The following is a 24,410-nucleotide window of genomic DNA, read 5'->3' as shown; positions in this document are numbered from 1 at the left end:
CCTACCCCCTCTGATAGAGATTCCAGGGCCCTGGATAGCTGGGGTAAGAAGGTATACACTTCTGCAACTTTGGCCATTAGGGCCTTAAACTGTCAGTTTCATATGTTAAAGTATCAGCAGCATATTATTGGCTTGCTTAAACAGAAATTGATGTTGAAAAGGAGGGGGAGTATCGATATTCCTCAAAGATAGCCACACCTCCAGGTTGGTGGCAAAGCACGAAGCATCAGAGACTATCCATGTGCAACTAACAGTGGGTAAAACTGCCTTCCAGTTTATAGCCTGCTGCAGACCACCCTCCCAATCCCAGGGACCCCACTTGGCCTTACTGAGAACACGGGAAAATATGAAGGTCTCTCCAAACACCATTATATTGGGCGACTTCAACTACCCAAACATAGACTGGGAGCATTACTCTAGCTCCAACACCCTAGCCCAAAAGTTCCTAGAATTTATAAGCTCAAATGCTATGGAACAACTTGTTACCACTCCCACAAGAGGGGAAAACATACTGGACCTGATCATCACCAACATGGGGACTCTATGCTCCAGACCAGAAGTGTATCCCTCACTGGTAAGATCAGACCATAAACTAATCTCACTGGATATTCACATCCCGACCCCACCCCCTGCCCAGAAAACCACAGTGAAAAACTTCTCTAAAGCAAATTTCACACTCCTCAAAACCGAGGTGGAATCCTTCAAAGCCCCCAGGCCTGTGGAAAATACGGCCCAGACCGCAGAATCCTTTATAAACGCATTCTATGAACACCTTCAGGAATACATGGATCATGTGATCCCAATAAAACCAAGACCCAATCCTCCAAAGGCAAACGTCCTGTCTGGTGGACCCCAGCCATAAACAAACTATACAATAGAAGGAGGAAGCTACTAAATGATAGAGCAAAATCCCAAAAAGGGAAGTCATCACTGATCAGTATTAGCAAAAAACTACGGGCACTCATAAAATTGTCTAAGGCCAGCTTTGAGAGAAAAATTGCACAGGACACTAAGGATAATCACAAGGCTTTCTTTAGTTATGTTAGGAACCTGGGTGGTAATTCCCAGATATGCTCAGAATTAGTCCAAAATGACAAAAAATACACCAAACCCACAGACATTGCCAACATCCTAGCTGACAGGTTCAGCGCAAACTTCTCCTCCCCTCCCCACCAAAAGGGCAAATATCTATCCCAGCAGAGTGCTGCCCCCCTGACATCTCAGATGCTCAGGTAAGAGCCGCCCTCTCCAAAGCAGAAAACACAGCATCAATGGGACCAGACGGTGTCCCGGGCTGCGTCCTACATGAACTCCAAGAAGAACTAAACCCAAACATAAAACTACTGTTCAGTCTCAGCCTTACTACAGGATATGTGCCCAAAGAGTGGCGTACAGCAACAGTGGTCCCTCTCCATAAAGGTGGTGCCTCAACGGATCCTGGAAACTATCGCCCCATAAGCCTGACTAGCTTGGTCTGCAAAGCTATGGAAAGGATCATCATGGACCTCATAAATAAAGATATTGGGGACCTACAGACACTGGATCCTACGCAGTTCGGCTTTGTTAAGGGCAGATCCTGCCTCTTAAACCTGATTGATTTTTTTGAAATGGTCACCAAGGCCATTGATGAGGGGAAGGTGGTCCACACAGCCTACCTAGACCTCGCAAAAGCCTTCGATACAGTACCCCACTTGGGCATTATAGATAAGCTCACCAGCTTAAATATAAACCCCTGTGTCACTAGATGGATTGCAAACTGGCTCAAGGACAGAACCCACATGGTTAGAATTGCTGGAGCCATGTCAGACTCCAAACCAGTTACAAGTGGTGTCCCACAAGGCTCAGTCCTGGGACCTCTCTTGTTCGGTATATATTTCTCGGAGGTACAGGCCAACACGGAAGGACTGTGGCTGACCAAGTTCGCAGATGACTGCAAACTGGGCACCATAATCGACTCTCCAGCCGACACAAGCATCCTGCAAAAGGGCCTCATAGAAACAGACAACTGGTGCCAGAGCCATGGCCTCAAGCTAAATGCCAAAAAGTGTATAGTCATCCCCTTTGGCAAAAACAAAGTGCCCACAAATTACCACATAGGTGGTAATCCATTAAGTACAGAAGAAGTAATTAGGGACCTGGGGACCCAAGTTGATAGCAATCTCTCCTTTGACAACCACATGGCCAAAGTGGTTAGAAAAACATTTTATATAGCCCACCTAATCATGAAGGTGTCTGGTAAGGTAGATCCCAAAAGGGGCATTGTACTCAATTATGGGGCTGATGAGGGATGAGTAAAGAGGCAGGATGACCTCCCCTGATCTAGATGTGAATCCCTTCATGATTAGGTGGGCTATATAAAATGTTTTTCTAACCACTTTGGCCACGTGGTTGTCAAATGAGAGATTGCTCAGACAACTTAGATTTTACTTGGACAGGACTAAGCCTCCCAGGAAATCTGAACAGCTGCTGGTTGCATTTGCTGCAGGGGCATAGGTGAAGGCCATTTCAAAGCAAACCAAGACCTCATTCCACCAGGGCTGCTTCTACCTCTACAGCCTTTCTCAGAAGTCTCCCTACCGGGGATATCCTAGAAGCTGCTACCTGGAGTTCTGCACATACATTCACCAAGCATTACCACTTGCCAATGTTTTTCTAAATCCAGAGCTGGCTTTGCCACTGCAGTCTTGCAGAGCTTTATAGCTGATCCTAATGCTATCTTATTGCCTCCTCCCATCCTTAGCTTTGGGAATCTACCCAAATGTGATGACTGCAACAGTGAAACACGAAGAATATAGTACAGTTGTGTACACTTACCATAAATGTAGATCTCAGAGTGTATTCACTGTTACAGTCCTGGTTACCCTCCCTCCAGCCCCCTGACTTCTATTGACTATACCTCTATTCTTGTTTACTATGCTTAAAGCTTTCTGGTTTATTTGCTTTTTGTTGGAGGTGTTACTTTGTATATAATTGCTTCCCATTATGGGGGCACCTGACATCTGGGGCAAGAAAAACTAATGTAATGGTGTCAACTGCACGCTTTATACCCCTGACTACCTGACGTCATGGAAGATGAGGCAGCAACTGATGCAGGACCCAAGACTTTGATAATCTGGCCGACTGAGGGCTACCTGCAAGCAGATAACCCAAATGTGATGACTGCAACAGTGAATACACTCGAATATCTACATTTATGGTAAGTGTACACAACTGTACTTTCTTAATTTCTCCAATCAGTCTCAGACCTCTGCAAGAGAATTGTGATGATGTGAGGTAGTGCCAGCTGTGCCAGAGAGAATAGGGCAGTGCACGTGTTATGCCAGCATAGCTAGCTGGAGTTTTATAAAGAATTGTTATTTGAATATCAAAAAGATTTGTACAGATGGTTTTGTTAAAATTGTATTTGTAAAGTTGCTTGTGTTAAAAACGTTTCAATAGTGGGTGCTGCTGGACAGAAAAGAAATATACATGTATGTCAGACTGTATTGTTGTAACTGTTGAACTGTATATATATTCTAACAGAGGATACTGGAAGGGAAGGAGTTAAGCTCAGGCCATCTAACCTTAAGAAAAATAGCCTTAAATTAAATGTCTTGGTTTAGGCTATAAAAAGTTTATCTCAAAAGTCTGAATGCAACCAGAGAAGCAATGTCTGTGCTACCCTGAGGTGCCAGAGAATAACTTATTTTCTGCAGGAAGGGTGGAGGTGTTGGAATTACTTTAGAGTTTCCAGATTCTATAATAAACCTTAGCTTAAAGGTCTGTGTGTGTATTGTGACACATCAGTGCCGGATCTTGGCTCAGGTTCAGGATCAGGTGACCAGATGCAATGTCATTCTGTAGCCAGCACTGAAATTGTATTTGAATACTACTGAGAAATGTGAGGTGTGCACTTTGTTTTTGGGTCTGACAAAGACACTCATCCACCTTCATCTTGCATTGCTTTAGTAAGTAACTAGGGAACAGTAACTGTCGTATTCTCATGTTGCAGTATTCTAAACATGAGGGATCCTCCGCCTGAGGCACCCGAACATCCAGCCTATATACAAAAGCTTAGCTTGGCTGATGTATGGTGCGTGGGATGTCACATGTAGGTACCGTAAACCGTGGGCTATAAATGTGATTTAAATGTGAAGACCTCAGAACTTCTCTACCGCCAGTCGAACGTCAACTCGATGTTCATCATGCATACAGCTGCAGTCATAGCAGATGGGTTTTCCTGCCGTCAGGCGGGTCCTCGGTCGGCCGAATTCCAAAGTCTAGGTCCGGCGTCAGTTGTCGTCGCTTCTTCCCTGACGTCAGTGTGACAGGGGGTATAAAAGAACCAGCCAACACCATTTTCTTCGGTCTTTCTTGCTGCGCGGTGCCCGAAGCAGAAGCAGTTCGCAGGTGCCGGTCGGCCAGCTCCTGAGATTACGAATATTTTTCAACCGAACTCTTCTTGAAAGCTAAGTACCCTGTTGGGGAAACTTTTCTTGCCTCAGACCGATGTCAGACAAAGTTAATAATTGCATTTCATGTGGGAAGCAAATACCGCATAAGGATTTTCATTCCCTCTGCATACCTTGCTTAGGCCCAGACCACGACGTCTCGGCCTGTCGTTTTTGTGCTACATTCAACAAACGCACTATTAAGCGTCGGGCGGAGTTCGCCCAACACTATTTTGGCAAAAAAATTAATTACATTATGTCGTCGGATACTCCGACTCCAGTTTTGAGTAAAAAACGCAGAGATAAGGACCGACATATGAGGTCCGCGACTTCTACCGACACCATGCCCAAGCCGACTACAGGTGGTCCGGTTCTCACTGAGGTGCCTACGCAGCCCCTGACTACCGACGACACTTCATTGGTGGTGTCTTCTGTGCTCGAGGTCGCAGGCTCTTCGGCCCATACCCCGGCTACAGATACCGAAGCCACTCTTGGCGGTGAAACTCAGAGTTTAGACAGACCTGCCACCGCTCAAGGTGTCTACAGGCCTTCCTCTTCTTTTTCCATCAAGGCTTTCACTAAGTCTAAGGCAGCCATGCATACTAAAGGGCCCTTCTCAAAGCCCCATGCCTAAAAAACAGATGCTCAAAATGGCTGAGGATTTGATTACTCTAATCAGGGGTTCCCAAACCCCCCCCCCCCCGGACAAAAGGCCCAGAGTGGAGGAAGAATCTCCCTCCTCGGACCAGGCCTCCATTATTTCAGACCATTCTGAAGACCAAGAACATTCTTACTCCCCTTTTGAAGATTCTGATGCAGAGGAGTCCATTCCCTCTGTCTCCCCCCCTGAGGATTACTCTTTTGGGGAAACCTTACATACCTTGAGGGAACACTTCCACTTGGAAGGCCAAGAGTATTCAGACTCCAAGAAAAGGCTTAGGGATTTCCTCTTACTCCCTCAGCACAGGCCTCTGGCTGTACCTCCTGTCTTAGACATTCTAGATGATGTGTATTCGGAGGCCTGCCTTAACCCAGATTCTTTACCTCCAGCTCCAGTCAAGCCAGACTGGTATTACCGGGTTCCTGACTCACACCAATTCCTATACAAAAGCCATGCGGCCGACCCAGAAACTATTTCACAGGGTCCCAAGGGAATTAAGGCTTCCACTGCTAAAAATCCATTACCTTCAGAGAGAGATTCCAGAGCTTTAGAAAGGTGGGGAAAAAAGGTATACACCTTGGCCACCTTAACCATGAGAGCATTAAACTGTCAGTTCCATATGTTAAAGTACCAACAGTTTCTGTTATCACAGTTGAGAAGCAAAATGTCACAACCTGAACAACCAAACTTGAAGGAGTTGCAGGATTTGATACATAGTGCAGAATAAGTGGGTAAACATACCTTGCAATGTGGTTTTGATGCTTTAGAGGCCTCATGTAGAGCTGCTGTTACAGGATCAGTCATACGTAAACATGCCTGGCTCAAAGAGCAAACCTTACCAGATCATGTCAAGGCTAAATTACTAGATGCCCCTCTGCAAAAAGATGTATTGTTCGGTGTTAAAGCTGAGGAGGTATTAAAGAAAATGGAGGAAAAGGCAAAATCAATACAAACAGTGAAAGATTTCCTACAGGTACAACCTCCACGTTTCAGTAGAAATTGGCCTTCCAAAAATTGGTCCTTTCCAGCCACGGACAGACCCCAAAGAGGTAGATACAGGCACCCAAGGGGCAGAGGACAATCTCAAGGATCATTTAGAGGCAGACAATGGCAAGCACCTACACAAAGAGGTGGTGAGGATAGTTCACAGCCATTCAGAAAGCAGAACCAATGACTTTCCCCTTTGCATGCCAAGCAAGGCTCAAATGGCAGCACCTTTAGGCGGAAAACTGGCATTATTTTCGAAAAATTGGCATATTGTCACAAAAGGCAAATGGATCTTGGACATTATAGACAGAGGCTACAGATTCCACTTTCACACCCTTCCAAAAATGAGAGGCATGCCAAACCTGCCACACAATCAAAGGGCAGAGGCACAAAAACAAATTTCAGATCTCATGGACATGAAAGCTATTCAAGAGGTACCTGCACAAGAACAGGGTCAAGGTTTTTATTCCAGACTATTCCTGGTACCAAGGAAGGGAAAAGATTGGAGACCTATTTTGAACCTATCCATCCTAAACATTTTTACTTGCGCCAAAATTCAAGATGCTCACATTACAGCAGCTTCTTCCCATGCTGGGCAAGGAGTCTTGGCTGGTAACATTGGACCTCAAGGAGGCATACCTGCATGTCCCAATCAGACAAGATTGCAGAAGATACCTCAGATTTCTTGCAGGTTCAACCCATTATCAATTCTCTGCAATGCCCTTTGGCTTATCTACTGCGCCCAGAGTGTTCACGAAATGCCTGGCATCAGTAATGGCCTACTGCAGACTTCAAGGGATACAAATATACCCATATCTGGACAACTGCCTGATCCAAGTGGACAGCAAGCACATACTTCTGAAACATCTGGCGTTTGTAATAATGTTGTTGAATTCTCTGGTATACACAGTCAACAAAAAGAAATCAAGGCTAATACCCTCTCAAACAATAATTTTCCTGGGTGCCAGCTTGGATACAAACACCCAGATGGCCTACCTCACGCCAGAGAAACAAGGGCAACTAACTCAATACTTCAGAAAACTGGCAACTTTCACCAGGCTGACTGCAAGGAAAATCCTGCAGGCTCTGGGATTCATGGCATCTTGCATCCTACTAATCCCATGTGCAAAGCTGCATATGTGAAAACTTCAATGGTACCTAAAAAACATATGGTCTCAACACAGCCACAGTTTGGAAACAGTAATACCACTAATTCCATGTCTTCAAAAGGAATTTCTGTGGTGGGCTCAAGCATGCCAAAGAAACACAGGTCTCCCATTCTGCAAGCCTCAAACAAATCAAGTCATCACAACAGACGCCTCGGACTACGCCTGGGGGGTGCACATGACAGATCGGTGCATTCAGGGCAAATAGTCCCAAAAATAAAAGCACCTACACATCAATCAAAAGGAAATGCTAGCAGTAATAAATGCTATTATAGCTTTCAAAGACCTACTGCATCCAGGCCAGCTACTGATAAGGACAGACAACACCACAGTAATGTGGTACATAAACAAACAGGGAGGAACCCATTCATACCCCCTATGCAGGCTAGCCATGTCTCTTTGGAACATGGCTCTGGAATTACAAATCGAACTTCAATCACAGTACCTGCCAGGCAAAGAAAACACGCTGGCAGACAACCTAAGCAGAAATATGACAGTTCCACACGAACGGAAGTTGCATCCTCAAGTGTTTACAAAGATAATTCAAGCATGGGGAAGGCCAGACATAGATCTCTTTGCCTCCCACAGAAATCACCAATTGGCAAAATTCTGCTCAAGGACCTTTCACCCACAGGCCTGGAAAGTGGACGCACTCTCTTTCAGTTAGACAACAATGACAGTTTATGCCTTTCCACCTCTTCCTCTGCTGCCCAAAGTTCTATTAAAAACCAGAGCAGACAGACCAAAGATGATTCTCATTGCTCCAGACTGGCCAAGACAACACTGGTACCCACTCCTGAGAAGCCTGACGCATTCCCCACCATGGATCCTGCCTCTAATGCCTCTTCTACTGACTCAGCACAACTTCAGTAGCCTTCACAGTCAGCTGAAAACACTCAATCTAGCCGCATGGAAAATTCCTTAAATTCACAACAGACCCTACTCTCCAAGGAGGTGTGCAGGATGTCATTTTGGAGGCCAGAAGGCCTTCTACTAGAAAAGCCTACTCCGCAAAATGGAAACGGTTTTGTGCCTGGAATGAGAAAAAGGGTCAGAACCCTGGAATACTGAATTTACCTCAAATATTACAATACCTAGCTGAGATGCTAAGCAGTGAACTTTCATTCTCCTCCATCAAAATCCATGCCTCAGCCATTTCTGCAGAATACAAAACTGATCCTCCTTTATTCTCTCACCCCGTTAAGACAGTTCCTCAGAGGGGCTAAGAATATAAAACCCCCAAGGAAACAACCAGTACCTGCTTGGGACCTCAATTTCATTCTAGAAAAACTGACCTTGCCTCCTTTTGAGCCAGCTGCTTCAACAGAACTGCAATATTTGTCCTGGAAAACAGCCTTCCTTCTGGCTATCACCTCAGCTCGCAGGGTTTCGAAACTACAAGCCCTCATGGCTGTGCAGTCTTTCATCATTTTCCATCAGGACAGAGTTTCCTTACGAACCAATCCGTCCTTTATGCCAAAGGTAGTATCCAGGGTAGCCTTGAATCAGGCTATCCACTTACCTACCTTTTACCCTAATCCTCAAAACAAAGGGGGGAGACTACTACATTCATTGGACATTCCACAGACAACTGCGTTATTATTTGGTCAGAACAAAGCCTCTCAGAAAATCAGAGCAACTCTTTGTGTCCTATGCTACAGGAGCTCAAGGAAAGTCTATTTCCAAACAGACAATTTCAAAATGGATAGTCCACTGCATACGTTTTTGTTACTCTTTTCATGGTAAAACTGTTCCTGCAGGCATCAGATTTCACTCCACAAGGGCCACAGCTACCTCTGCAGCTTTCCTCAGGGGGGTTCCTACCAAAGATATTTTGGAAGCAGCCACTTGGAGTTCTGTACATACCTTCTCCAAGCACCATCACCTACCATTATACTCCAAATCTAGAGCAGGCTTTGCCACTGCAGTCTTGCAGGGCATCCTGGCTCGTCCTAGTTCCACCTAGTGCCTACCACCCATTTTTAGCTTTGGGATTCTACCCATCTGTTGTGACTGCAGCTGTATGCACGATGAACATAGTACAGTTTTGTACCTACCATAAATGTAGATGTTCGAGTGCTAATACAGCTGCAGTCCAGGTTTCCCTCCCTCCTTCCCCTCTTGGGACAGGCCTAATGGCTAACACCTCCTCATACAACTTGATTGGGGTATTCTTTTATGGTGTATTTGCTTGCAACTACTGTTTTTTGATTATATTGCATTGCATTATTACATAAATTTATGTATTGCCTTCCTTTTGGGGGCACCTGACATCTGGGGCAAGAAAAACTGAAGAAAATGGCGTCGGCTGGTTCTTTTATACCCCTGTCGCACTGACGTCAGGGAAGAAGCGACGACAACCGACGCCTGACCTAGACTTTGGAATTCGGCCAACCGAGGACCCGCCTGACGGCAGGAAAACCCATCTGTTATGACTGCAGCTGTATTAGCACTCGAACATCTACATTTATGGTAGGTACAAAACTGTACTTTCATTCTGCTGCACACCAAAGACATCTAAAAAAATAAGTAACCCGTTGGGTAACCTTTAGTTTTTCTAGTTTTGGTTGCTGTTTTTTGCTTAATTGTTAGCAGATTCCTTCCATGTCATCTAGGAAGGGAAAATGTAAATGTGGATGTCAAATCCTGCACAAAGACGGCCATGACTTCTGCCTCTTTTGCTTAGGGCATTCCCACTACTACAACTCCTCCTCTGTTTACCATCTGTTTGACCTGAAGACCCTATGCATCTGTCTAGTGGCCCTTAATCTTTTCGTTGAGAGCCAATGCCGTAAGACAATAGCCTTGGGTATGGAAGCGACATCGGGTGTATCGGCCAAACTGCCTGAGAAAAAGGCCAAAGTTTCAAGGCCTGAAAAAGTGACTGTGCCTCTGGATTTGGACGTTCCACCAGCTGCCGATTTGGGGGCTGAGGTACATCCGATGGCTTCTCCGACTACGGTGGGTTCCATTTTGGGCATCACTTTAGTTTCTCTGACCGGCACGTCCACAGAGGTAATACTGAGCCTGGTTTCAGATATCGGGGGGGGGGGGCAGGTTCACCCACACACTCTTTGCCAGCTCCATTACTGAAGAGACTTCTACTGTGACCTTGGATCATAGGCCTACGCCTACTCAGACCGGACCTAGCACGCCGTTACTGAAAAAGAAGCAAAAAAACAACACACTTTCTGCTTCCTCTGAGGGTATCCCGGATTGGCAGGCATTTTCTCAATCCCTTTTCCAGGCCTTCATGGCCTTTATGCTTGCTACTTCAATGGCCCCGTCTGCACTGCCAGCCTTGAGCCCCAGGCCTGCATCCTTAGACCCCTTGCCTCAAACTCCAGAACACAAATCTTCTTCCTCTTCTGATGAGTCTCTTTCGTGTACTTTACAAGTGGCCTCCCCTTAGGATACTGCTCACCGGAAGAGGACTCCCTAGAAAGTGACTCCCAACCAGAAGACATTACATTTGGGGAAAAAATTAACAAAATGAGGGAATATTTCATGTGGGATTCCACTTAAATGACAAAAGTTCAAAAAAATATATTATGAGCTTCTCCAGATGGAATCCCCTTCTACCTCAGCCATCCCTCCAGTCATCCCTGCATACTCTGGTGCCTTTGCCTCATCCTCCAAAATTCCAGATTCTCAGCCACCTGCACCAAAATCACCAGACAGGTTCTATAAAGTACCTGACAACTGCAAATTTCTCATTAAGCTCCCCCTTGGTAGACTCTGCTGTAATTGCTCTCTCACCAGATAAGCAATCCAGACAGATTCCCTCTTCTTCTTTACTTCCATCTGAAAATGATGGACAGGTTAGGGAAGAAAATTTCTACATCTTCAGCCCTGGCATTCAGAGTCATCGACTACCAAACACGTATGGTAAAATATTCGCTGGTTATAGTATCCCAGGCCTTAGATCAATTCAGTTCTGTTCCTGATTCCTGCATTAAAGCACAGGTTGCCTCTCCCCTGTCATTGGATGTACAGGATACTAAGGACTCCATAAAATGCAGATGATGATCTTCGTATTTCACTGTTGCAGTCATCACATTTGGGTTATCTGCTTGCAGTAGCCCTCAGTCGGCCTGATTATCAAAGTTCTTGGGTCCTGTGTCAGGTGCTGTCTCATTTTCCATGACGTCAGGTAGTCAGATGTATAAAGCATGCAGCCGACGGCGTTACATCAGTCTTTCTTGCCGTGCGGTGCTCAAAGCAGAAGCAGTTCACAAGTGCCAGTTGGCCGACTCTTGAAATTTTTGTTTTCGAGTTTCAGAACCAAAGTCTTCAACTAAGCTAAGTACCCCGTTGGGCAACCTTTTTCTTGCTCTAAACCGATGTCAGTAAAAGTTAACAACAGTATTTCTTGTGGGAAGCAAATACCTCATAAAGATTTTCATTCGTACTGTATTCCTTGCCTAGGCCCAGACCACGATGTACCTCGATGTTGGTTTTGTGCCTTATTCAAACATCGAACTATTCATTGTCTGTTTATTTACGATTCTAAATATTTTGGTACTCAGTTCAGTTATCCAGAAAATGGCTTCGGTAAGCCACCCGACTACCGACATTCCAAAAAAACACAAAGATAGAGACAGACCGCATAGGTCCAAAGCTGCCGACGACTCTCCTAAGCTAGTCGCCACTTTGCCGGTACTCAGTGAGGCGCTTTCGCAGCCCCTGATACCCGCTACTTCAGATTTGCAGGCCTCTACTGAGACCCATTTGGAGTCCGGTATGCCACGAGATGCTTCTTCGACTGTGGAACCTGCGGATGTCTCTACCTTGGATGGGTCCGGAGCTGCTGTGCAGGCACCGGCTTCTGAGGGTGTATTCAGGCCTACTGACTTGCATATTAAACCAACGCCATCTTCCTCCTCAAGGCCTAAAACTTGATCCATGCCTAGAAAACAGACACCCAGACTGCATGGTCAGGCCCCTATGCCCTAAAAAACAAATGATAAGAATGGCTGAAGACCTTATTACTCTAATCAGGGGAAGCCACCCTTCCCCCTCTAAGAGACCTAGGACTGATTTTCCTTCTGATTCTTATCAGGACTCTGAAAATTCTGTTTCCTCTGATGACCAGGATTTACCATTATCTACCTATGAGGATTCTGATGCAGAGGACTCCATCCCCTCTGCTTCCCCTCCAGAGGTTTTCTCTCTTGGTGAAACCTTGCATACTCTTAGGGAGCATTTTCACTGGGGAGCCAGGATTACTCTGACTCCAAAAAGAGGCTTAGGGATTTCTTACTCCTGCCCCAACACAGGCCTTTGGCCATCCCTCCTGTACTGAACATTGGTGATGCCTTTTCGGAATCTAGCTTGGCCCCTGACTCTCTACCTCCAGCTCCCAGAAAACCTGATAGATATTACAGGGTTCATGACTCTCACAAGTTCCTCTCTAAAAATCCTACTGTGGATCCGGAGACCATTTCACAGGGACCCAAAGTCATTAAGGCTACTACTGCCAAAAATCCTACCCCCTCTGATAGAGATTCCAGGATGCTGGATGGATGGAGTAAGAAGGTATACACTTCTGCAACCTTGGCCATTGGGCCTTAAACTGACAGTTTCATATATTAAAGTATCAGTAGCATATTATTGGATTGCCTAAACAGAAAATGTTTCTCCAGCAACACTCTCAGAGCAAACATTGCATCTGTAGTGCTCTTTCCTGGCATGAAACCATACTGCTGATAACTAATCATCACCTTCCTTCTTAACCTAGCTTCCACTACTCTTTCCCATAACTTCAAGCTGTTGACTGATCAGTTTTATCCCTTTGTAGTTACTGCAGCTCTGCACATCACCCTTATTCTTAAAGATAGGTACCAAAACACTTTTTCTCCACTCCTCGGGCATCCTCTGATTTTCCAAAATTTCATTAAACAATCTGGTTAAAAATTCCACTGCCATTTCTCCTAAGTACCTCCATGCTTCCACTGGTATGTCATCTGGGCCAAGAGCCTTTCCATTCTTCATCCTCTTCATAGCTGTCCTTATTTCCTCCTTGCTAATTTGTTTCACTTCCTGATTCACTGTACCCACATCATCCAACCTTCTCTCTCTCTCATTCTCTTCATTCATCAGCCCTTCAAAGTACTCTTTCCATCTACTCAACACACACTTCTCACTTGTGAGTATGTTTCCCTCGCTATCCTTTATCACCCTTTCCTGCTGCACATCTTTCCCACCTCTGTCCTCTTGTCTAGCCAATCAGTACAGGTCCTTTTCTCCCTCTTTAGTGTCCAGTCTTTCATACAGTTCTCCATATGTCTTATCCTTGGCCTTCGCCAACTCTCTCTTTGCCATGCGCCTCATCTCCTTATACTCATGTCTACTTTCTTTATCTCTTTGATAATCCCATTTCTTCTTCACCAGCCTCTTCCTCTTTATACTCTCCTGTTCTTCCTCATTCCACCACCAGGTCTCCTTGTCCTCCTTCCTCTGTCCAGATGTCACACCAAGCACCTTTCTAGCAGTCTCCCTTACTAGCTGTGCTGTAGTTACCCAGCTATTCGGTAACTCTTCACTGCCTCCCAGTCCCTGTCTTAACTCTTCCCTGAACTCCACCTCACAATCACCCTTTTTTAATTTCCACCATTTAATCCTTGACACTGCTTTCACAGTCCTCTTCGTCTTGATCACCAACATTATCCTACAGACCACCATTCTATGCTGCTTAACTACACTTTTCCCGTTCACCACTTTACAGTCTCCAATCTCCTTCACACTGGCCCTCCTACATAGGATATAATCCACCTGTGTGCATCTTCCTCCACTCTTATACGTCACCCTCTGCTCCTCCCTCTTGTTAAAATACGTATTCATCACAGCCATGTCCATCCTTTTTGCAAAATCCACAATCATCTGACCTGCATTCCTGTCGTAAACACCATACCTACCCATCACTTCCTCATCCTCTCTGTTCACTTCACCAACATACCCATTGAAGTCCACTCCAGTCACTTGTATCTCACCCTTGGGTACACTCACCACCACTTCATCCAGCTCACTCCAAAATTTTTCTTTCTCATCCATCGCACACCCAACTTGTGGAGCATATGCACTAACAACATTCATCATTACACCATCAATTTCAAGCTTCATAAACATCCCTCTATCAGACACTCTCTTCACCTCCAAAACACTCTTGGCATACTGTTCATTTAGTATAACCCCTACCCCATTTCTCCTGCCATCCACACCATGATAGAGCAATTTAAACCCGCCTCCTATACACCTGGCCTTACTTCCCTTCCATCTGGTCTCTTGCACGCACAATCTATCAACCTTCCTTCTCTCCATCATATCAGCTAGCTCTCTCCCTGTTCCAGTCATACTGCCAACATTCAAAGCTCCTACCTTCACTGCTACACTCCTAAACTTCCTGTTTGCTCTGAGAGTGTTGTTGGAGAAATACAGAGAAGGTCAGAAGGAGTTGCATTGTGTCTTTGTGGACTTAGAGAAAGCATATGACAGGGTGCCTAGAGAGGGGTTGTGGTACTGTATGAGGAAGTCGGGAGTGGCAGAGAAGTATGTAAGAGTGGTACAGGGTATGTACGAGGGTAGTGTGACATTGGTGAGGACTGCGGTGGGAGTGACAGATACGTTTAAGGTGGAGGTGGGATTACATCAAGGATCAGCTCTGAGCCCTTTCTTATTTGCAGTGGTGATGGATAGGTTGACAGATGAAATCAGACAGGAGGCCCCGTGGACTATGATGTTTTCAGATGACATTGTGATATGTAGTGAGAGTAGGGACCAGGTTGAGGAGACCCTGGAGAGGTGGTGATATGCTTTAGAGAAGAGAGGAATGAAGGTCAGCAGGGCTAAAACAGAATATGTGTGTGTAAATGAGAGGAAGGGTAGATGAATGGTGAGGATGCAGGGAGCAGAGTTGTAAAGGTGGATGAGTTTAAGTACTTGGGATCAACAGTTCAGAGTAATGGTCAGTGTGGAAGAGAGGTGAAGAGAGTACAGGCAGGGTGGAATGGGTGGAGAAGAGTGTCAGGAGTGATTTGTGACAGACTGGTACCAGTAAGAGTGAAAGGGAAGGTCTACAAGAGGGTAGTGAGACCAGCTATGTTATATGGGTTGGAGACGGTGGCAATGACAAAAAGGCAAGAGTCAGAGCTGGATGTGGCATAGTTAAAGATGTTAAGATTTGCACTGGGTGTGACTAGGATGGACAGGATTAGGAATCAGTATATTAGAGGGTCAGCTCACGTTGGACAGTTTGGAGACAAAGCAAGAGAAGCGAGATTGCGTTGGTTTGGACATGTGCTGAGGAGGGATGCCGGGTATATTGAGAAAAGGATGCTAAGGATTGAGCTGCCAGGTAAAAGTAAAAGAGGAAGTCCTAAGATAAGGTTTATGGATGTGGTGAGAGAGGACATGCAGGCGGTTGGTGTGAAAGAGCATCATGCAGAGGACAGGAAGAAATGGAAACAGATGATCCGCTGTGGCGACCCCTAACAGGAACAGCCAAAAGAAGTTGATGATTAAACAGAAAATTATGTTGATTCCTGACTGTGCTGAAAATAAAGATTTACAGGATTTAATGCATTCTCCTGAACAAGTTGGAAAACATACTTTGCAATGTGGTTTTGATTCTTTACAGGCATCTTGCAGGGCTGCTGTTACTGGGTCTGTACTTAGAAGGCATGCTTAGCTTAAGGAGCAATCTTTGCCAGATCATTTTAAAGCTAAATTGCTGGATGCTCCCTTAAACCAAGACCTCCTGTTTGGCAACAAAGCAGAAGAAGTACTTAAAAAGATGGAGGGAAAAGCTAAATCTATGCAAACTCTTAAAGATTTCCTGCAAGTACAGCCTCCCAGATTCAGTAGGCATTGGCCCTTTCCTGCCTCTTCCAGGCCTTCTCAGTCCAAACCCAGAACCAGCAAAACACACAGGCTTCAGTCCCAAGGTATTCACAGGACTAAGCAGTGGGGGCCTCCCACTTCCAAAACAGGAAGTAGTAAGACTCCGCCATATGGTAAACTGTCTCAATTACTCAACTTTAAACCTTCCAAGCCCTGCACACCTGACTGTTCCTTTAGTGGGAAAGTTTTCCCTGCAGGCAAAAAATTGAGAATTCATTACCCAGGACAAATGGGTTTTAAATAGTTTCCCAAGGATACAGATTCCACTTTCACTCCTTACCAACCCCAAACGGTTGGCCAGATCTACCCCCAAATCAGTGGGTAAACGCTCAAAAGCAAGTTCTCTTTCTTTAAAACGTCAGGGCTATTCAACCTGTTCCAGAGGAAGAATGGGGACAAGGTTTCTACTCAAGACTTTTTCTGGTACCCAGAAAAGACAATTCCTGGCATCCTATCCTGGACCTGTCTGTACTAAACACATTTTTGGTGATCCCAAAATTCAAGATGCTAACTCTTCATCAGCTGCTTCCTATGCTAGGCAAAGATGCCTGGTTGGCAACACTGGATTTAAAGGAAGCCTACCTGCAGATCCCAATAAGGGAATCTTGCAGAAGATACCTATGATTCAAAGCAGGCTACATGCACTATCAGATATTCATCGTGTTACCCTGCTGCAGTCATCGCACTTGGGTTATCCTGCCGTCAGGCGGTCCCACAGTCGGCCTGAGTTCCAAAGTCTTGGTCCGGTGTCGGTTGCTGTCGCTTCTTCCCTGACGTCAGTGCGCCAGGGGTATACAAGAGGCATCCAAAGCCATTTTCTCCAGTCTTTCTTGCCGCGCGGTGCCCAAAGCAGAAGCAGTTCGCAAGTGCTGGTAGGCCGACACCTGAGATTTTCGAATCAAATTTCAGTCCAAAGTCTTCAATAAAGCTAAGTACCCCATTGGGAACCTTTTCTTGCCTCAGTCCGATGTCAGAAAAAGTTAACAATTGCATTATCTTGTGGGAAGCAAATACCTCATAAGGACTTCCATTCTTATTGTATTCCTTGCCTAGGCCCAGACCACGACGTCACAGGTTGTCGGTTTTGTGCTAGGTTTAATAAACGAACTATCAAACGCTGTTTTGACTTCGCACGGCATTACTTTGGTAGGAAATTTAATTATATCATGCTGTCGGAGCAGCCGACGACCAGCATGCATAAAAAATGCAAGGATAAGGACAGGCAGCCTAGGAACAAGCCAGACTCCGAGGCCTCTGCTGGGCCTGTAGCCGGTTCTCCGGTTTTCAGTGAGGCACCTATGCAGCCCCTGATGACCGGAGAATTGGAACCCCAGACAGCTTCAGATTCTCAAGCGGAGTGTACTAGGCCGTCGCAGCCATCTTCATTAGGCCCTTCCGACCCCGGAGCAGAAGGAGATTGCTGTGCAGTAGGAACACCTTTGGTTGCAGAAGGTGTCTTCAGTCCGACTACACTCAGTTAAATCTTATGCTAAGCTTAAAACTCCATTAAAACCAAATAAGACTGTACATCAGTCTCCAGTTCAAGGCCCCATGCCTAAGAAACAGATGCTTAAGATGGCTGAAGATTTGATTACCCTAATTAGTGGTACCCATCCCCCTCCAGATAAAAGACCAAGACAAGAGGAGGATTATGCTTCCTCTGACCAGGTTTTAATTTCCTCAGATTCTTCTGAGGAACAGGATTACGCTTTTCCCCCTTATGAAGACTCTGATGCTGAAGACTCTATTCCCTCAGCATCTCCCCTGAAGACTACTCCTTTGGGGAAACTTTACATACCATGAGGGAACATTTCCACTGGGAAGGCCAGGACTACTCTGATTCTAAGAAAAGGCTCTGAGAGTTCCTTTTACTACCCCAGCACAGACCACTTGCTACCCCTCCAGTTTTAGACATTGTGGATGATGTTTACTTGGAGTCTAGTCTAAATCCAGACTCTCTACCTCCTGCTCCAGTCAAACCAGACAGATACTACAGAGTACCTGACTCACCCAAATTCCTTTATAAAAGCCCTGTGGCTGACCCAGAAACAATTTCCCAGGGTCCCAAAGGGGCTAAAGCTTCTATGGCTAAAAATCCTGTGCCCTCTGAAAGGGATTCCAGAGCCCTAGGTAGATGGGGAAAGAAAATATACACCTCAGCTACTCTGGCTATGAGAGCATTAAATTGTCAGTTTCACATGCTGAAATATCAACAATTCCTAATGTCTCAATTAAAACAAAAAATGAGCACACATTCTGAACAGTGTAAATTCAAGGAAATGCAGCATCTGTTGCATGCAGCTGAACAGGTGGGCAAACATACTTTACAATGTGGATTTGATTCATTGGAAGCTTCCTGTAGAGCAGATGTTACTGGGTCTGTCATACGTAGACATGCTTGGTTAAAAGAACAAACCCTACCTGATCACGTTAAAGCAAAATTATTGGATGCACCTTTACAGCAGGATGTATTATTTGGTGTCAAAGCAGAAGAAGTTTTAAAGAAAATGGAGGATAAGGCAAAGTCTATGCAGACGGTGAAGGATTTTTTACAGGTACAACCCCCTCGTTTCAGCAGAAATTGGCTAACAAAAAACTGGTCCTTTCCAGCTTCTGACAGATCACAGAGGGGCAAATACAGACGCCCAAGGGGCAGAGGTCAGTCACAAGGCCCTTACAAACCTCGCCAATGGGGTACTGCTACCCAGAAAGGAGGAGAAGACAGGCCCCAAGCTAGCAGAAGACAAAACACAATGACTCAACCTTCAAACTACCAAGCAAATCTGTCTTGGCAGCTCCCTTGGGAGGAAAATTAGCACTTTTTGCAGACAACTGGCACATCATCACAAAAGACAAATGGGTCCTAAACATTGTCTCACAAGGATACAGATTCCACTTTCATACCTTGCCAAGGATAAAAGGGAATGCCAAACCTGCCACCAAATCAATGGGCAGAGGCACAAAAACAAATTACAGCTCTTGTGGGCATGAGAGCCATTCAACAGGTACCTACACAGGAGCAAGGACAAGGATTTTACTCAAGACTCTTTCTAGTCCCAAGAAAGGATAAAGCATGGAGACCCATTCTGGATCTTTCACTTCTGAACACCTATCTGCAAGTACCAAAATTCAAGATGCTAACACTACAGCAGCTTCTTCCCATGCTGGGCAAGAATGCTTGGTTAGTAACATTGGACCTCAAGGAGGCATACCTGCATGTCCCTATCAGACAACATTTATTTATTTATTTATTTATTTATTTATTTATTGCAGTTGGTTTACCAGGATAGTCCATTGGGCCTCGAAGAACCCGTTTTCAATGGAGTCCTGGGGAGAAAAGCTCCAAAACAGAAATAAATGTACATTAAACATTTGACAATAATTTCTAGGTACATTGTAGTAAAAGAACATAAACAAAATAAATGTTCATTAAAATTTGATAGTAACAGCCTTGGTACATGCTATAGAAGCAACAAACACAAACAAAAATCAGATTAATGAGCAAACATAGACGATGAAAAAAAGTAGATTATGGTATTAAAGGGCATGTAGTAGAGTTGGTTATATAGTAGAGTACGTTATGAGGGGTGGGTGCATGAGCATTCCCATTGAGATGATTGGTGTGAGAAAAGAGATTTCTTGAAGGTAGAGTGGTTAGTGGTAGTGCAGATGTTAGGTGGTAGAGAGTTCCAGAGGCGAGCGAGGCTGAAGGAAAGAAGGTTTTTGCCTGGGGATGAGTGGGTTTGTGCACTTCTAGTAGATTCTGATTATTAGACCTTAGAACTCTGTTTGGTAGGTGCATTTTAAGGGCAGAAGAAAGGGAGGGACAGTTGGAGGGGTTTAGAATCAGCTTGTGGGCTAGAGTTAGTTGAGTGTAAGTGAGATAGTTGGGAAGTTCTAGCCATTTTAGTTTATGGAGGGAGAGACAGTGGTGAGTTGAAGACCTATGAGAGATGGCAAATTTAGCAATTTTGTTATAGCATGAGGAGAGCTGTTTTTTCAATGAGGACTGAAGATTAGTAAGTAGAGGGGCACCATAGAGAAGGGAGGGGATAAGAAAGGAAGTAGCTAGAGTGGTTTTAGTGGTGGATGTAAGGTAGGCATTTTGTCTATACAGCATGCCAAGTTTTTGATGTTTTTTTGTAGGTGGGAATTAAATTTTAGTTGGTTGTTGATCTTGACCCCGAGTAGTTTGGTGTCTGACACTATTTCGAGAGGTAAGTTGTTTTGACTAGTAACTAAGAAGGAGTTAATGTTGGGGGGAGTGAGTTTAGGGGGAGTAAATAACATTAATTTGGTCTTGGTGGCATTGAGAGCTAGATGATTGCTTAGCATCCATTGCTCTGTGGAAGAAAAGGCATCTTGAGTAAGTTTTTGTAGTGTGGGGATAGAAGAGGCAGAGCAGATGATAGTAGAATCATCAGTATATTTGATGATGCTAGAGAGAGGGATAGATTTGTAGAAGTCATTAATAAAGATATTGAAGAGTAGAGGACCCAGTATGGAGCCTTGTGGAACTCCAGTAGGGGTAGTTAGGTAAGAGGAAGTTGCTTTTTTCCATTTAACAGATTGATTTCTGTTTGATAGATAGCTAGAGAACCAGTTCAAAGAGGAGGTGGAGAGGTAGAGTTTGGAGAGTTTTGTTAGGAGCAGACTGAGAGAGATAGTATCGAAGGCTTTTGAAAGATCAAGGAGTATGGTGGAAACAATTTGACCTGAGTCACGGGCTTTGTTGACGATTTCAAGAAAGGAGAGAAGGGCAGTCATGGTGCTATGATTAGGTCTGAAACCGTGTTGTGTGGGGGTGATAAGCTTGTTGTCTAGGAGATGAGGAAGGAGTTGGAGTTGTACACATTTTTCAAGGATTTTTGAAATGGGGGATAGGATGGCTGTGGGACGGAAGTTAGTAATGCTGTTATTGTTACCACCTTTGTGTAATGGTATGATAAATGCTTGTTTCCAAATTTGGGGAACTGTGCCTTCTTGTAGGGAGCGATTAATTAAGATGCTGATGGGATAGGCAAGACTTTCAGCAGCAATACCAAGAAAGTAAGATGGGATATTGTCAGGAGCATTTGTACATGGTTTCAATTTCTGAAGGAATTTCTTAATGGTAGCAGTAGGAATGGGATTTAAAGTGAAGAGATTGCAGTCAGGGGGTGTTGAATTCTGGGGTGGTAAAGATGAGGGTGGGATTTGTGTAGAATGGGGGATAGTGGGATTAGTGGGTGGTGAGTATGGTGTGGATGCAGAGATAATGGGGGTGGGTGAAGGGGTGTTAGATGATGGGGAGGAGATAGAGAAAGAGGAGGTAAGTTTGGAAATAGAGTCAATGAAGAAGGAATTAAATTGGGTGGCTAAGTCTAGTTCTGGAGCATTTGGGTCTGGGGTGGGAGTCTCTGGTTTGCTGGGGTGGAGGAGAGAGGAGATTCCTTTCCAGAATTTTTGAGTGTTGTTTTTGTTATTGTTTTGAAGTGTGGAGTAATAGTTTCGTCGATCACAAGAGATGTGTTTCTTAACTTTATTGCGAAGCATTTTGTATTCGTTAAGGAGTGGGGTTGCCTTATGTTTTTGGTAGCGTGCCCATGCTTTGTCTCTTTGTTTCATGGTAGAAAGAGTAGTTTTAGATAGCCAAGGGGCTGATTTAGCTTTTATTCTCTTGGTCCGTAGGGGAGCTTGGGAGTCGAGTACTTTTAAGAATGTTGAGTTAAAGTATGAGACAGCATTGTCTAGAGGTAGTGTTTTTAGACAGGTCCAATTTACTGCTTTAAGTGAGTTAGAGAAGGTTATTGGGTTGAAGTTTTTTTGGTCTCTGATTGTTATGATGTTGTGGGTCCGTTGAAGGATAGTGGGAAGTCGGTGGGTAGGTGGTCACCTAGTGGGTCGGGAAGGATACCACTGTTGGTGAAATAGTGGGGATGAGAGACTAGAATCCAATCCAGTATGCTCCCATTTGAGGGGTTTTTGGCTGGGTAGGTGGGCAAGTTGATTAGTTGTGAGAAATTGTAGAGGTTGATATTGTTGGTGTATGCAGGAGCCTGGATAGAGGCCCAGTTAATGTTTACATCTCCAAGGATTATGGTTTCATTGCTAATGTTACTGGATAGCCAAGAGAGTATAAGTTCAAGTGTAGAGATGTTATCCCCTGGGGGGATATAGAGGGAAGCTATACATATGTGTTTGTGATTATTGATTTGTAGAAGAGTAAGGAGAAGTTCAGCGTTGTTAAAATGTGGGATAGGTTTGTTGTAAGGAGAAACTACTAGGGAGGAGGAATATATAAGTGCTACTCCTCCGCCCTTTCTGAGAGGTCTATCCTTTCTTATGATGGAGTAGTTAGGGGGAGCTATTTCAGAGTCCTTAATATGAGATTTTAGCCAGGTTTCAGAAATAGTCAAGATGTCAGGTTTATTGTGTGTAAGCCAAGCATGAAGGTTTGGGACTTTGCTAACGATACATTGCGGATTTAAGGAAGTGAATAATAAGGATTTAGTTGTGGTGGTTATAGTGGCAGGGCCTGGGTTGGGATGGATATCACCTGATATGAGAGTACCAATCAGGTGTGGTATATAACAGTTTAGGTGAATAGATAGCAGTGTGGTGAGATTGGGGTTTGTTGTGAGATAGAGGGTTTTACTAGTAGTTATGGGAATGGAAATTGTGTGATGGGAGATAAGTTTGTATCGATAAAGAAGGAGGTTGTCTGAGGGGTATAAGTAGGGGGGAATTAGAGAGTATGATTGTAATGGGGGTGAGTTGTGGTGGTTAGTTATGTGGAAGGATTGGAAGGTGAAGGAAGTAGTGGGCTGGGAGAGATGGTGGAGATAAGATAAGGAGAGGAGAAGTAGTAGTGGAAGGAAGATGAAGGAGTATATAGGAAGCATGTTGCAGAAGAGTAACAGTAGAACAGTAATAGAATGGTGTTTGGTAAATAGGAGATAGTTATGTATAGAGGAAGTGAAAGTTATTTTAGAAGTAGGGAGAGTAGTATTAGTTATAGAGGGGTGTAGTCAGGAAGAGGGAAGGGAGTAGGATTGGTTAACAAGTTGAAAGTGGGGAGTAGAGTGTCAGTTGGTTTTGGCGGGAAAAAAGGAGGTGTGGTAGGAGGTATGAGTACTGATTGGAGTAGAATGGAAGTGGGAGTGTCTGTTGGAGGGATAAATGTAGACGTGTTGGGGGCGGGTGGGAATTGGGGGCTGGGTAGGGGAGCGGAGTGAGCCCGCAGGGCGAACGGAGCGGGTAGAGCCCAAGAGCAGAAGAGGAGCGAGAGGCTATCAGAGGAACAGTATTATTAAGTGTAAGTAGTACAAGGTTAAGAGGAGAGGGTCTGGACAAGGTGTGAGCAGTGGGCTGAAGGTAAATAGGTAGAGTGAGGGACAGAGATGTGGAAACTGTGGGACAAAAGGAGAGAGTTTTCATGTTTACCTCTTGTCCTTAGCACAAGGAGAGTTATAATTTAAAGTTCTAAGCTCAAATTCATTGGAGAAGGGATGTACTCTAGTAGACAGTACAGGAGTGCAATGTCTTACCAGGGAAAACTGGGCTGGTGGGGTAGAGGGAAAAGGGAGCAATGGAACAAAGAGCAATGTAAGGTATGGAAGATAGAGGAGAGGAGTTAAGTGGGTAGGCTGCTGGCAATCCTGACAGGGAGTATACTGCTACTGCTAGGAGAGCAAGAGTACAGTAGTTCTAGCTTAGCAGATGAACATACTTTAAGTTCTTTTAGAGTCTCTTGGGTAAATATTTCTTCAATGGAGTGAGGCAGCAGAGAGAATTTCTTAGGCAATGGGAGTACAGCTCAAGTTAGGTCCGATATCCACCCAGGCAAGGACACAGGGGGAAAGATTCAGGGCAAGAAGCTGGAGGAAGGAAAAAGTGGACAGAAAAGCAAAATGCAGTTAGTAACAGGTTAAAATGCACTTTATCCACAACTATGGCTTAAAAGATAGGGAAACTACTAAGTGCAAGTATACAGTCTACATGAAAAGCAATACAAATATCCAATTAGGCCAGTGGAACAAGATGAGGCATATACATATACTGCGTAGTTCAGTAGAGCTAGTAGTATGGACAGCGTTTCACAGGCTTGCAATTGCAGAAGATACTTCCGCTTCATTGCAGGTTTAACCCATTATCAATTCTCTGCACTGCCCTTTGGCTTATCTACTGCACCCAGGGTCTTCACAAAATGCCTGGTACCAGTAATTGCATACTGCAGACAAAGAGGAATTAAAATATACCCATACCTGGACGACTGCCTTATTCAAG

General features: G+C 44.7%; 1 protein-coding gene across 1 annotated transcript in view; it reads left to right on the top strand.

The window, feature by feature from the left end:
* Positions 1-24,410, top strand: part of SMARCAD1 (SWI/SNF-related, matrix-associated actin-dependent regulator of chromatin, subfamily a, containing DEAD/H box 1) — a 3,333,959-nt gene that overhangs the window by 1,785,923 nt on the left and 1,523,626 nt on the right. The gene's annotated exons all lie outside the window — the stretch shown is intronic.

This window comes from Protopterus annectens, chromosome 2.part0, assembly GCF_019279795.1.
Source record: "Protopterus annectens isolate FY-2018-M chromosome 2.part0, PAN1.0, whole genome shotgun sequence".
Lineage (NCBI taxonomy): Eukaryota > Metazoa > Chordata > Ceratodontiformes > Protopteridae > Protopterus > Protopterus annectens.
Note: the sequence above shows the minus strand (reverse complement) of the source record. Positions and strands in the feature narration are given on the sequence as shown.